Source organism: Microtus oregoni, unplaced genomic scaffold (assembly GCF_018167655.1).
Source record: "Microtus oregoni isolate MIOR12 unplaced genomic scaffold, Mior012 000009F_ref0000495, whole genome shotgun sequence".
NCBI classification, from domain to species: Eukaryota; Metazoa; Chordata; class Mammalia; order Rodentia; family Cricetidae; genus Microtus; species Microtus oregoni.
The window spans coordinates 29,942,889-29,956,533 of NW_024543068.1; positions in this window are offsets into that span (position 1 = coordinate 29,942,889).

Here is a 13,645-nt window from a genome sequence, read left to right on the forward strand (position 1 = left end):
TATTTCAGACATTAGAAAGATAGGAGGAAGGGATTCTTATTACACAGTTATCCTGACTGTAAACCAACAACACTACCTCCTGAGTGGGAGAAAGTAAGCAGACTAACACCTACCTCTACTCAACAATAACCTTCATTAGCACAGTCCTCAGCTGACCCAGAATTGACCCTGGTGCTCTAATTACCTCCCATTTAAGTATAATTATGACCATACAGTAAGTGAAGGATTCATAAACTCAAGTGAATTTAAATACTGAGCTGTGGAAATGCAGATTTTTGGAGCTTAGACTATACTAATATGTAAATCCATAATGAGTTTCACCTCCAGAAATAGAGGTTATTTCCCCCTCAAAGTAATTACTATCATTCTGGCTTCATAAGTATGTATTGTTAATGCATTGTAAGACAGACTGATTCCAAAATTTACTTTCCTCTTCTACTTTATATCCTCACCACAGCATTTTTATATCGATCTAGTCTCATTTTAAAAAAAATGTTCCTAATTTTCTAAAATGCAGCTACAACTGACCTTGTCAAGAATTGTCCTGTTTTTCTATAAAATTTTTAACTGGTAAAAGCATACACAAAGAAAAATAGGCTGTAAGCAGTGATTCTGTTCAGCCTGTTCTACAGGATCAGCAAGACTAAATGACTTTCTACATCCCATAAGTCCCTATCCTAAGCTTATTCTTTCCAAAATGTATTCAGTGAATGCTGTGAAGAAATAAAGAACTTACAAATGATATTTATTATATGATTGTTCTCTAAAACCCCAAATCATTTGAAAACCTAAGAATTGGGCATAAATCTGGAAGTTGAATTAAGAAACACGACTGCTTATTGTTGTGTTGGTGTGTTTACTGTGAGATGTATATATAAATGTGTTTTCTCTCCATTTCCATTTAAGATATTAGCATGGCTTGGCCATGAATAACCTATATGCTTTGACTGACATATTAATTGTGACTAAGTCAGCAAGCTTATCTTGTTCTTCATCGAAACAAACATATTTCCTAAAAGCCTTGTAATATCTGATGTATATTTAAGAAAATTATCACACTAGCTAATCGCTAATTATAATTTTTATTTTGACATGAAAATAATGATCATGTAAAGAATGATTATGGAAAAAAATTATAAGTCATCTGAGGTCATTTTTGATAGAATTATTAATTGAAAATAAAGAAAGCACCTGAATTAAAACAGGCAGATAGGATTCTCTTGGCTCAAATCTCCAATCTCATTTTCTTTGACATTGAAACGTTAAGATAACTAATTAAAATTTCTGTATACATATACCAGCAAGCTAATTGTGTTTGCATTCTAAAACTGTGGTCTCAATTTTAGCTCAGATGTGAAGCCCATAGACTTCATCATCCTCTACTCTCTAGCAAAATACCCGACAACAAGGTAAGACAAGCTATATTAAAATTGGACGGCTTCTGTGTATTTGAGATAAATGAATGTTAAAACTGATAAGGTATCTCGTGGTGAGCTTGAACATAGTGGGGGGAAGGTGTTGACTGAAATATCAATAATGATTGATGCCACTGCATGTCTGACTCACTGACTTTATTTTGCTCCCTACCTGTAAGAAAACACATTCAACTACAGTACCCCCATGAAGCCCTGCCCCAAGTCAAAACCATCCATTAGAAAGACATGTAAGAATCATGGAAATTGCAATACTATGTATTTTACTATTAATTTTTTCTTTTGTTTTTTGAAGGATAAAGTTTTTATTCATATATGGCCTTATTTTCATTACACGCTTGAGATATCTGTTTTGCCAGCTAACTAGCTGTTTTCCCTCTTTGACTTATTACCTAGAAAAGAATTGATTAAATAGGCTCATGAATCACAGAAAATCAAAGGTAAAAAAAGACCACTTCTGTAACCAATAAATTGTCACTTAGGGATTTCTTGGTTTTTATCACCAAAAATGAAGGGACTCCATGAACTTCAAGCCACGCAGTGTTTACAGTTAGATATATTTACAATGGGGACTAAATTGAATATTTAGATTTTATCACAAGATTATAAAATACTTTCTTAGAAATAATGCATTGAATTGTATCTTGAAATGTGATCAAGCAACAACTTCTCATCCTAAAGTTTAAATTTTATGTCCCTTGAATTCTTCACTCCAAACTCTCCTGTAGCTCATCTTATTTCTGAAAATGTTCAAATTTAAAGCATTTTATTCAATTTGATAAGTATTTTATATTCAGGTTAAAAACAAAAAAAAACCCCAATACAAATAACCAAACCCCCCCCAAAAAAACCAACCAAACAAACAAACAAAAAAATAAAGCTTCCGAATCCAGAGTTCCTGAGTATAGTCTGTATAGTCATTATTCTTTCTAAAACCTATGAAAGGTATTTTGCTTGATGAATGTTATTAATTGTCATATTATTCTTATACATATGGTATCTATAAATTAATATTTGACAGTGAAGGAGGTAATGGTTTAAATCAATGTTTATTTTTTTGAATTTTCCATTTATTTTAACCTATAGTGCTCTTTAATTTTACTTCCTTGTCACTTATTAAATTTATCACAGAATGATATTTTCTTGTTTAGAATAACAATCAGTACAATTTAAAAATAGTAGCTTAATAAGTTTTATAATTCTGTATCCCATAAAGCTTTGTTTTCTTTTGAGTTTTTTATATTTATTTTTAAGTGAAATTAAAATTCAAAATATTGTCTGGGATCTGTCAACTCTTGTAAATATATAAAAATGTTTCAGCTTGTCTCACTAGGAAATAGAAAGGTTAGTAGAAACAAAACAATGTTTACAATTTTAACTTAATTTAAAAATTTATTTAAAATAGCTAAAAACACAAAGTCATCAATTTTCCTGATGTACTTTCTACATTTCAGATGTTTTATTATTTTCCAAATTTTAAAAATTGCAGAGCTATGTATTTAAATTTGTTAGCATAAATCTATAGGACCAGCAGGACATGGAAAAGAATCAAAGTGAACTTAGTATTCAGTAAATGTGACTTTTAAAGTTACCAGAGAAAATGTGCTCTTTATTGACTGGAGTTTAGATATCTGATTATATGTTTGGGGGGAAAGCATGAAAGCTAAGTATCTAATGAAATTTTTCATATCAAGAATCTTATAGACTCTAGAGTTACAAAAAGGAAAGCACAGCATATTAGGAAAACAAATGCTTTCATGTTTTTCATTAAATTTAAAATTTGCGAAGTTTTCTCATTTTTTCAATAATCTTATTGAAGCCTAAAAAAATAGAAATGGACATGCTGTGAAGAGGGAAATTTGGGGATTCTGGGGAAGCCAGAAGGAGATACTAGAAGGTTGATAGAATTAAAACTCTCCATTACATATGTAAGAAAATTGCAAAAAATAAATAAAAATATTGAAGGGCTATACATATATGTGTGTATAATATAGTAAAACTTGTAATATTTTATAATTTTAAATTATAACTGTTTATGGAATAAAGGAATAATGGAGTAAAACCTTTTTCTAACTAAAATAATGATTTCCTGCCCTAAAACAATAAGAATAAATTATATACAATATATGTTTATAACAATTAGTAAAGCAAATGACTCTCAAAAATACTAAGAAAAATGACCTAGAAAATTTTAGTTTTTAAAAGACACTCTTCAAGGAAACAGATAGGTTAGCAGAAGGCTTTTTCTCTACTCCTCTAAATCCATTTTCCAATTTGCACCCCTTTCTCTATAGCAAACCACCTACTATGGCCCCTTCCACTCTTCCCTCATCTCCAGGGGATAAGAAAGATCTTCTGTCCCAAATTTCCCTTCCCTCAATTACTGCTTTTTCCTAGTCTGAAACACACCAGACAGTCCCTGGGAACCAACAAGCTTTTCTGACCAGAAAAGCAGGTAGGTTAACTCCTATCTTCACATCTCCTTCCACTCCTCCAAATCCAGTCCTCAAGTCTCATTCCCAGCTCTTTGATGTTGGGACTAATTGAGTCCTGGCCTTCAGCTGCTCTTCCCTGTCTAGAGCCTTCTAATTGAAGTTACTAGAAGCTGTGCCTAGCCTAGAGGATCAGAGGATGGGATTTTCACCCATTGGCCATTGACTACAGGGTATTTAAGCCTCCATGGTGCTATTAAAGAAGGGCTTTTTGGTACCAGTGTTGGAAGGTCCGTGTGTCGGTCTGTCTCCAGCCCCTTGCCCGAAGCTCGAGAACTGGGTTCTAGCGCATAGGGCACAGATGCGGCCGCGGTGCGCAGCACTTTGACAGACCATTTGTTATGGTCTCTCCTTACTCTCTTCTTCAGTCCCACGTAGACTAAGCAGATACTTGTGAATACCCTGCCTTTCTCCTCCATGTGGAACCAATAAGTGTCCTTCCACGGGGCATCCCAATTCCTAAAGCCAACTCCTAATACCTAGAAAGACAGTTTACTTGGAAGTCCAATTGGCCACACCTATCAGCAATTTTCTACTGGTCAACACATAGCCACCACATTATCCTAAGAACCAGATAGGGCAACAGAAACCAAGGAAAAATTCACTAGCCAGCAGAAGCAAGATCATATCTCAACACCTGGAATAATAATCATGTCTAGATACCAGAGCAAAAGTATAATCAGTAACTTCCGAAACACTATGCCTCTACTAGAATCCTGTGCCCTACTACAGTAGATACTGAGAATTGTAACATATTTGAAGCAAAAGACAGGAACTTTAAATTGCATTCGAGAATATAATAGTGGTCTTTAAAGAATATGTGAATAAGTCCAAAAAACAGTGCAAGCAAATGAATAACACAATTCAAGATTTGAAAATGGAAATAAAATCAATAAAGAAAACCCAAAACAGGAGAATTCTGGAAATAAAAATTTAGGAATGCAAATGAGAAAGTTGCGGCAAGTCTCTCCGACACAATACAAGAGTAGCATTGAAAACACGATAGAAGAAATCAATACTTCAGTCAAAGAGCATGTTACACCTAAAAAATTCAGACACAAAATATCCAAAAAATATGGACATCCTGAGAAGATAAAAATCTAAGAAGGAAAGCCGGGTAATGGTGGCACACGCCTTTAATCCCAGCACTCGGGAGGCAGAGGCAGGCAGATCTCTGTGAGTTTGAGACCAGCCTGGTCTACAGAGCTAGTTCCAGGACAGGCTCCAAAGCCACAGAGACACCCTGTCTTGAGAAACCAAAAAAAAAAAAAATCTAAGAAGGAGAGGAATAGTGGAAGGAAAGAAACACAGGTCAAAAGGACAGAAAATATTTGCAACAAAGTCATAGAAGAAAATTTCCTTAACCTAGATATGATGCCTACCAAGGAATAAGAAGCATACAGACACCAAAAATACTGGATGAGAAAAGAAATTTCCATTGGCACATAATAACCACAAGACAAATGTGCAGAATACAGAATATTAAAAGCTGCAAGTAAAAAAGATCAATTAACATATGAAGACAGAGTTATTAGAATAACACCTGACTTTTCAATCATGAATCTAAAAGACAGAAAGGCCTAGACAGATGCTAAGCAACCAAAGATGCCAGCTTCAATTATTATACTCCCCAAAATTTTCTATCACAATAGATGGAGAAAGACTGGCGTTCTATGATTAAAAAAAAAAACATACTTAAGCAATAACTGTCTACAAATCCAGTCCTATAGAAGGCACTAGATAAACCTCAACCTAAAAGGGTTAACTACATCTAAGAAAACACAAGGAATAAATGATTCTAGATCTACAAATCAACAGAGGAAGCACGCACACACACAGAGCCCATATTAGAATAAAATAACAGTAATAAACAAATACTGTCATTAATAACTGGCAGCATAAATGGTATCAATTTCCCATATAAAAAACACAGACTAAGAGAAGGGATGCAGAACTAGGATCCTTCTTGCTTCTGCATCCAAGAAACATACTTTAACATCAAAAATAGACATCACCTAAGGATGAAAGGGTAGAAAACAATATTCCAAGAAATATTCTAAGATATAAACTGGTGAAGCCATTTTAATATCTGACAAAATAGATTTCAAAGTAAACTAATCAGGAGAGATAGCCAAGGACAATTCGTACTCATAAAAGTAAAAAAAAAAAATCCACCAAGACAACATTGCAATTATTAACATTTATGCATCAAATATTCCAAAAAATGGACCTAACATGCAAACTGGTGAACCATTTTAATATCTGACAAAATAGATTTCAAAGTAAACTAATCAAAAGAGATAGGCAAGGACAATTCATACTTATAAAAGTAAAAAGTCCACCAAGAAGACATTGCAATTATTAACATCTATGTATCAAATATAGGTGCACCCAAGTAAATAAAAGAAACACTACTACAGTTTAAATCACACATATTGATCCTCACATATACTCGTAGTGGGAGACTTCAATACCCAACTCTGGTCAATAGACAGGTCACCCAAACAAAAACTAAACAGAGAAATGCCAGAGCTAACAGAAATTGTAGATAAATGGACCTATCAGATTTACAGCACATTTCTTTCAAACACAAAAGAATATACCTTCTTTTAATAACCATGGTACAGTCTTCAAAATTGGTCAAACACTCAGACACAAAGCAAGTCTCAACAGATAAAAGAAAATTAAAATAACACCCTGCATCCTATCTGATCACAATGGATTAAAACTCAGCATTGCAAAGAAATTAACAAATTTAGACAGGAAAAGTAGGATATACAACAAAAGACACCAAGAAATCCTGAGATTCATAAAGATATACTTTTAAAACTTATGTTTAATTAAATTGGTAAATCTAAAAGAAAGGCACAATTTTCACCATACATTCAACCTACAAAAGTTAAATCAAGATCAGGCAAGCAATTAAAACAGATCTACAATCCCTCATGAAATGGAAGCAATAATTAAAAGTGTCTGAACCAAAAACTGCGCAGGGCCAGATGGTCTTAGTGCAGAATTCTACCAGACTGTCAAAGAAGTTAATGCCAACACTCTTCAATTACTCCACAAAATGAAAACAGAACATTGCCCAATTCATTTTATGAGGCCACATTTATTCTTATACCCAAATCACATAAACACACAACAAAGAAAGGGAATTACAGACCAGCTTCAACTATGAACATAGATGCAAACTTTCTCAATAAAATACTTACAAAATTAGTACAAGAATACATCAAAAAAGATCATCCACCATAATAAAGTAGGCTTCATCCCCCAAATGCAAGGATGGTTCAACATCTGTAAATCAATAAATAAAATCTACCTTATAAACTACCTGAAAGCTAAAAGGATATCATCATTTCATTAGCTGCAGAAAAAGTCTTTGACAAAATCGAACGCCCTTCCTGATGAAATTCCCAGAGCAACGAAAAATGTAAAGAACACACTTCAGCATAAAAAATAGCAGTTTACAGAAAGCCAATAACCAACATCAAATTAAATGGACAAAAATGAAAAGCAATTGCACTAAAGTCAGGAACAAGACAAGGCTATTCACTCTCTCCATACATATTTAATATAGTGATTGGAGTCTATTTCAGCAATAAGACAGCTGAAACAGATGATGGAGATACAAATAGAAAGCAAGCTGGGCGGTGGTGGCGCACGCCTTTAATCCCAGCACTTGGAAGGCAGAGGCAGGCGGATCTCTATGAGTTCGAGGCCAGCCTGATCTACAAGAGCTAGTTCCAGGACAGGAACCAAAAGCTACGGAGAAACCCTGTCTCGAAAAATCAAAAAAAAAAAAAAAAAAGCAAGAAGTCAAAGCAGATGATGTGAGAGTAAGCATAAGTGAACTTGAAAATTCCACAAAGAAATCCCTACAGCTAATAAACATTTCAGCAATTAGCTGGATACAAAATTAACACACAAAATCAGTAGCCCTTCCATATACAAATGGCAAACAGTCTAGGAAAGAAATCAGGGAAATACCACCTTTCAGAATCGCCTCAGGAAATATAAAATATCATGGGGTATCTCTAATAAAGCAAGTGGAAGATTTAGGAACTTGAAGATGGAAATATATCTCATGTTCATAGTTCAGTATGAGTAATATAGTACAAATGACCATCCGACCAAATGCAAACTACAGATACACTGTAGTCAGCATCTATATTCCAACACAATTCTCCACAGAATTGAGAAGGCCAATTTTCAGCTTCATATGGTAACATGAACAAAACAAAAATCAGGATGGCTAAGGCACTCCTATATTTTCAAAAGCAGTACTGGAGGTATCATCCTCTCCAATCTCAAATGCGCAACAGAGATATAGTTATATATTATGTTGGCAAAAAACTGACATGTTGACTTAGACATAAATCTAAATACATATGTGTAGTGAGCCGGACAGGATCGCCATTACAAGATGGGGCCGACATCCTGTCTTGTTGGTTATAAACAACTCCATATTTGGCTATGGCTTTGAGAGCTGCGCATCCCCGCTTCCCGCATGCTTCCCGCATGCGCAGTGGATGAGGATCTTTGAGCCTATCCCAATGTGGTCTGGTGTCAGCTGTTGGTGGCAGCCAATCACAGGGCGACCCGTGTGCCAATTCCCTATTTAAGCGGCTGCCTAAGTGCACCCCGGCCCCTTCGCTTCCTGCTGCCTCTCCCTTTAGCTCTCTGCCCCTTAGCTCCCTGCCCCTCCGGTTCCTGTTCCTTGTTCTCCTGCCCCCCTCATTCCATGCTCCCCATCAATCAAGGACACTCCAGTAAAAGCGTGTTCTGAGTGGAATCCTGGTGTGGTGGTCATTCTTTCTCGCCGGTCGAGAGGTCCGCCACACATATGGACACTGTATTTCTTATAAAGAAGTCAGAAATAATCAATAAAAACATCTTCAATAAATGGTATCGATCAAACTGCATGTCTATATGTATAATAATCTACATAGATCCCTACTTATCACCCTGCATAACACTCAACACCAAATGGACCTCAGCATCAGACACATAAAATCTGATAGAAGAGAAAGTGGAAAATAGCCTTGAACATATCAACACAGGAGAAAATTTATTAACAAAACATCATTAATGGAGGCACTAAGATCACTAATTAGTAAGTAGGACCTCATGAAACTGAGACATTCTTCATGGCAAAGAAAGTTATTCTGACAATGAAGCAGCTTACCGCATGGCGAAGGATTTTTATCAACAAAACATTCAAAAGAGGACTAATATCCATTGTGTGTATGTGTGTATGTGTGTGTATTAAAAAATACAACCAAATTAAGAAATGAAGAACAGATGTAAACAGAATTCTGCAAAGATGAAACTCAAATGGTCAAAAACACTTTGCACTTAAAATGTTTAACATTCTTTGTCATTATGGAAATAAAACTCAAAACTACTTTGACATATCATCTTACATCCATCAAGAAAACATGAAACAGCTCATGCTGGTGAGGATGCAAGGAAGTGAATACTCTTCGTTGCTGGTGGAACTGCAAAATTATATAGTCACTATGGAAACCTATATGGTATTTCCTCACAGAGAGTGGAATCTATCTACCTCAAGATCTAGCTATACTGTAACTCTTGGGCATATTCCCAAAGGATTTTTCATTTTTATCACAGAGACACATGCTCAACCATATTTATTGCTGCTTTATTTATAATAGTAAAAAATAGGAAACAATCTATATGTTCCTCAGCAGAAGAATACTAATGAAAAAAAGTGATACATTTAGACAATGGTATTGTCAGCTGTTAAAAAATTGAACTACAATGGCAATTGGTTTTTGATCCTACTGCACGTACTGGCTTTGGGGGAGCCTAGGAAGTTTGGATGCTCACCTTACTAGACCTGGATGGAGGTGGGCGGTCCTTGGACTTCCCACAGGGCAGGGAACCCTGATTGCTCTTCGAGCTGATGAGGGAGGGGGACTTGACCGGGGGAGGGGGAGGGAAATGGGAGGCGGTGGTGGGGAGGAGGCAGAAATCCTCAATAAATAAATAAATTAAAAAAATTGAACTACGAAATTCATGGGTATATGAATTTCTAAAAGAGATAACCCAAATCCAGGAAGACAAGTCTGGTATGTATTTCATTATTGTGGATATTAGCTATTAATAATCCTCAAGCTACAATTCATAGAACCACAGATGTTAAATATAGAATAAGAAACTTGGAGAGGAAAGATATGTTTTCCTAGGAAAGGGAAATAAAATAGATATTTATGTGTAGACATGGGGTAGCTACTGCACAAAAGGACCAAATGTAAAGGTAAAAGGAAGAGGATAATGAGGTAGGGAATATGGGGATACGCCTAAAACTAATAACCAGTTGAAGTGTAGTATGAGAACCTAATACAGTAAAAGCTTTTGATAATATAAACATTTATTAAAGCAGTCTAGTCAAGTAACTAAAGAGCCAAAATACCAACTAGCCATCTCTTGTCACCAAATGAAACTTTCATTATAAGGATTGGGTTAGAACAAGTGATTTGTTAGCCAGTGTGGTCCCATGGGGATTCCCAAACAACTGATATTTTTGCCTATAGGTTGTTCTATACAAACTGATAGCTAGGTCATATTAAAAACAGCCAGCTACAAAAGTCTTTAAAAAAGGAGAAGTCGAGCTGGCACCTATCTAAAGACTTTACTGCTGTGCACCAACATCTTTCATACAGGAAGCTACCTTGCACACTACCAAAAGAGATATAAACACCATTACAGTTACAAACCTCTTGCTGTACAATGGTGTCCTTCCTGTAAGACTTACCATCCCAGGTCCACTCCTGCCTAAGTTGCTGGCTAGCCCTGCTTTTGTGGAGTTCACTATCTCGGGCCTGCTCTGGCCTAGGTCACTGTCTCAGTCCTGCTCCTATGGAATTTGCTGCTTCAGTCCTATTGTGGCCTAGGTTTCTAGCCCAGTCTTGCTCCTGTCGAGTTCCTTGCCTCAGGCCTGCTCTGGCCTGGGTTGCTGGCTCTGTCCTGCTACTGTGGTGTTCTCCTGTTTGTTGTTTAAGGAGAAAATGAAAGGGTGTGAATTTAGTTGGGAGATGAGGCAGGGATGATTTTGAGGATTTCAAAGGGAAACTATAATCAGAAAATATTGTATGAAAAATATCTGTCTTCTATAAAGGAAAAATGCAAAAGAAAGAGTGTGTAGTTCTCTTGAAAAATACCCGAGTTAGGTTCCCAGCACTCATATCAGTTGATTTACAACCACCTACACTATACCTTCAGGTCCAGAGATCCAAATTCCTGGCCTCTACTTATAAGCACAACACCCTCTTGCAAACACATACAATTAAAAAATAAAAATTAAAAACAAGATCTTAAAACAAATTGATATGAAAATGTTGAGGTAAAAAATTAAGATTTGAGCATGAAGTTGAGTTAGGTTAACAGTTTACATCTGATAAACTGATTTATATGAAATTATAAATCAGTCTAAGGCAATTTTATGATATATAAAATTACGCATGTTGCTGTGTAATCAACTAAGCACCAAAAATATTAAAGTTCATTAAAAATGCAAAACTGAAAAGCTTTTTATATTGCTGACTATTAAACTAAATTTTAGAGTGCTATCATAACAGGTATGCAGTAAGTTATTAATATTTATTAATTTCCACACAAATTGCTGGCATTACTTACTTCTCTGTGCTTGAAATTGTTGTGAGTCTGATCTGTATGTCTCATCACTACAGCCCTGGGAACTGGTTATATGAATCAATGATGCCTGGCAAGGCTACCATCTAGTGGTGATTAGTTTAAATTTTAGACTGTTAACCAGGACCATTTATAGTCCCAAGGGAAGAAGGCTAAGGAATCCTGCAACAGCAGCAAAATGTGCGCAGATGAATACTTGAGTGGGAAAAGCATGAGGCTCTAATAAATGATGCTATAGTCTGTTTCCACACTTTTAACTTGTGAGCAAGAAATATTAACAATATTGTTTCTCATTTGTGAAAGAATGTATTATTTTTATTACTTTATTGGATTATTATATGGCATAAAACTGTTCAGGTCATTGTATGACAGAAGGTTGAATAATAGTCGTTAAAAATACGTGGGAATAAAGCTGGGCAGTGGTGGCACACTCCTTTAATCCCAGCACTCAGGAGTCAGAAATTGGCGGATCTCACTGAGGTTGAAGGCAGTCTCATCTACAAGAGGTAGTTTCAGGACAGGTTTCAAAGCTACAGAGAAAACCTGTCTTGAAAATACAAAAACAAAACAAAAGAAAAAATAGGTGGGAAGAAGGTGACAGGCAAAATCAGAAACACATATTGAGGCAAGTTAGCCAAAAAAGACCACCCAATTACCTGCTTACGCACACTACTATCAATGTTTCCCAACCAGGATTCTTCAGGGAAAACTTGGTAGTGAGATTTTGGACAGCATATAGTTTGTTTAACAATGGCTTCTATGGCCCATCTCACATCTCATCTCAGACCTTTATGTAGTTGGATTTGGGCAGACCTCATTAGACTTTGCACTATATACAAAGCATTTTAAAGAATGACGTTATACTGGTTTTCTCAATTAATTACAGCAAATGTCAGCATGGACAGCTTGCAAGAGCTAATTGAATTTGACAGGTTAACATGAGTGTCCTTTTTCTGAATGCGTTAGGGAGTTAGGGCAAGCAAAAGGCTGCCCAAGATAGAAAAACTAATCACAAGTGAAAAACGCAGAGTACTCATCACTAGACAGTGTGGAAACACACCTGTAAGTGAAAAGGCTATGTCTGTGAGGCGCCATGTCATTATGCCTGGGCAGATAATTTGTTTCTGCTATGAGTATTTTATTTTATTAGCATAAAATTAGCATAGAGAACAGTAAGTTTCCTTATAGCATTTTTCAGTCATTCGTCTTTGCTGCCCCACCTGCCCCACTTTTTGCCTGTCTTTCTTTTGCCCCCTATATGACCCCACCCTCTGCTAAGCCTCCTCTCACCTCACCCCCATCCACTCACTCTGCTTTTTTGTGACAGACATTCTACAATCCACTACCTCCATCCAAGAACTGTGTTTCCCTTCACATATTCTCTTTTCCACTATGATGAAGATGCCAGATATTTCTAAACTAAGCTCTTTAGAATTTTGGTGAGGTTTTTGTATTGTGCTAATATCTGCACAAAATGAAAAGAAATTACTATTTCATGCTTCCTATTGGGGGTAGCCAAAAACCATGACCAGGCAGATGTTCAAAATTAATTTCATTTTCTTACTTCCCAATTTGCCTTTGTCTCATTTCCTGACATCTCAAAGACTTGTTAAACAGTAATATTAGAACACTCAATTTGAGCCAAATACAGTCTTTAACCTTTACATTTTCGTTCATAAGTTCTCCACTCACACTTTTTAGTGAATTCTATTATTCCTGTTCCTCACATGTCTTGGAAATCTCCACTCATTGATGTCTATGGTTCAGATTCTCACCACGTTATCCTGCTTAATGATAATGTTAAAAACCTATATTAGATAATCTTGCTTCTAGTTTTTTTCTTCTTCTATGTTCTATTGCCTTTGAATCCATCTTCACCACAGTTTTATGATTTCCCCTAAATTTAAAATTCAATTGCCTTGTTGACAGCTATAAAAGACTAAGCACTGATTTTACATGAAATTAAATTGCTTATTCAGATTTAAACAGGTATATGTGGGCTCGAGGTTACTGCACTACATGGTACAACTCTGGAAAGGC